Source organism: Mustela erminea, chromosome 19, assembly GCF_009829155.1.
Source record: "Mustela erminea isolate mMusErm1 chromosome 19, mMusErm1.Pri, whole genome shotgun sequence".
Lineage (NCBI taxonomy): Eukaryota > Metazoa > Chordata > Mammalia > Carnivora > Mustelidae > Mustela > Mustela erminea.
In genome coordinates, this window is record NC_045632.1 from 28,444,834 (window position 1) to 28,447,013 (window position 2,180).

Genomic DNA, 2,180 nt, shown 5'->3' on the forward strand with positions numbered 1-2,180 from the left:
GCCACCTGTACTGACCGACGGGACAGCCCGGGCCCTGCCCTGAGTTCTGCGTATCTATCTAGACCTGCTGCTGGGCTGAGTTGGTGGGGCAGCTCTTTTCAGCGGCCTGAATGCTGACACGTGCAACTTACCAGTCGTTACTTTGCACGTTAACCCTGCCTCAGGCCACCTCCTCTCCCTGAGAACCCAGAAAGGAAAACCCCCCAGGACCATCCCAGATGCCAAGGGCAAAAGGAACGTGCAGCTGCAGCCATGCTGGGAGCTGGCTCTTCGCTTTAAAGCGAGGCCACAGGCTTCAGACTCCCTGGCCCTGGGCACAGCCGGGGCCCCCCTCCTGCTTCCCGGGGAATCAAACCCACTTGGTCTCTTTTTCCAAGTCAGCTGAAAAGTTTTTAATCTCTTTGCAAAGTGTCAAGTATCTTCGAGGGCCTCGAAAGGTGATTTTCTAAAAGCAGATCAAACAGCTCTGACATTTGCTGCCAAGCCATTTTAAGTCCTACTACAGGCTTGCCGCTGGCCTCGGCGGCTCGACCGGCTGCAGATAAAGGTGGAAGCGGGATCTCTCGTCACAGACGCGAGGAGCCGGCTTGTGGGAGCCCCACCCTGGAGAGAAACAGATTCCGTAGAAGTTAATCTGCTGCTTTGTCTTGGCCAACAATTTATTCTTTCATGAAAGCCAGGCTCTGGCCCCCCCCGGTGAATTCTGCACACACATTTTTTTAATTTGCTGGAATTTGCGAAAACACATCAGCGGCCCTGCTGCTTTCGGGTTTTCATGTTTAGCAAAATAATCCCACGGCACAGCCTTCAAAGGGGCTCTCAGCATCCTGTGCTGCCCAGTTCTATTTTGGCTTTCCAAAGAGGGAGCCGATAGGCGTTTGGAGTCCCGTGAGGAGCACGGGACCCTGGGGTCGCCTGTCTGCTGTGCCTCGAGGGGCTGACAGCCAGGACCATCCAGGACATGCTTGATAACTCAGATCCCTGCCAGGGTCAGGCAGACAAAGGAGAGGGCCATGGGAGCTGGGGGCAGGGCAGACTCACCTTTCCTCTTTAACCTGGGACGTCATCCAACTGCAGGTCCTTGTTGCACAGATGGGGAGACTGAGGTCCATCATCCGGAGAGGTCACTCATCTTTCTTCTCTGCCCGGAGCCTCTCTCTCCTGAGACTTAGAATATTAGTCCCCAGGAGACGAGACTTAAGGGGTGATCTGTGTGTTAAGAGAGGGAGACCACAGTATGTTTACAATTCAGAGAAAAGCCTCTCTTCCATGGTAGGATTTCAGACAAAGGGGCAGGGTGGTGGGGTGAGCACTTTCTAGAAGTCTCTCCAACTCTAGGTGATTTTCCATTCTACCTTGTCCTGGGTGATTCCTGGGTTAGGCCTCCTCCTGGCAATATTTGGCATAGGTTCCTGCTCTCCCATAAACCTGCTGGAGGCACAAGCTGGGGCCCAGGAGAAGCTGGGGCTCACATCTGCAGGCCCAGCATGAAACCCCAAGGTGCCTCTGGCTCTGGCTGGCACGGAAGGCAGAGCCCCTCTCCCCGAGTGCTCAGAAAAATAAACCCAGGCCACCAGTATTCTTCCAGGATCCACTCGGAGGGCTCAGCCAGAGCAGAAGCTGTTCGCTGCGAAGAAGGGGTGGCCTTTTCACCTCTTTGTCCTGCCAGCACGGTCAGCGAGATGTCTCTCCTGCCCTGCACTCCTGGCCATGTCCTTGTCCTGCCCCCGTACCTCCTCATGTGCAGCCTGGCCCTTTGTAATTTCATTTGGCTTTTATTGGCTCAAGCTGGATGTTGGGGAGGAAGCCAGATGTGGGGCCGTGGGAGCACTTGAAAGACCAGGTAATTAGCAGCATCTGCCTCCAACTTCTTATCTTGACAGGCGGACACACAGGGCGGTGACCCGGGAGCTGGGAGGCAGTTGCCGTCTCCACATTAAACGAGGCGGAGGCCAAAGGGGAGCCTTCGTCAGCCTGGAATGCCGCCATCTGTGTGTGCGCGCGTGTGCGCATGTGTGTGGGCACACGTGTGCATGCACATGTGCAAACATGTGAGTGTGAATGTCTTGAGAATCATCCCCGCCGCCCATTGCTCTCTTGCTTCCAGGTCTGGGAAGAGCCGTCTGCCAGTCTTTAAATAGCTGGGGGTGGAATTCGTATTATTTGTAAGTTGGGGAATA

At 55.1% G+C, this 2,180-nt stretch overlaps 1 long non-coding RNA gene across 1 annotated transcript; it reads right to left on the reverse strand.

Annotated features, from left to right (window-relative positions):
* Nucleotides 1-369: 369 nt before the first annotated feature.
* On the reverse strand, nucleotides 370-1,719 carry LOC116580276. The gene is made up of 3 exons (XR_004281578.1): nucleotides 1,654-1,719; nucleotides 1,042-1,209; nucleotides 370-603 (listed from the first exon to the last, which is right to left on the reverse strand). It is a non-coding gene; the product is annotated as an uncharacterized LOC116580276 (long non-coding RNA).
* Nucleotides 1,720-2,180: the final 461 nt, after the last annotated feature.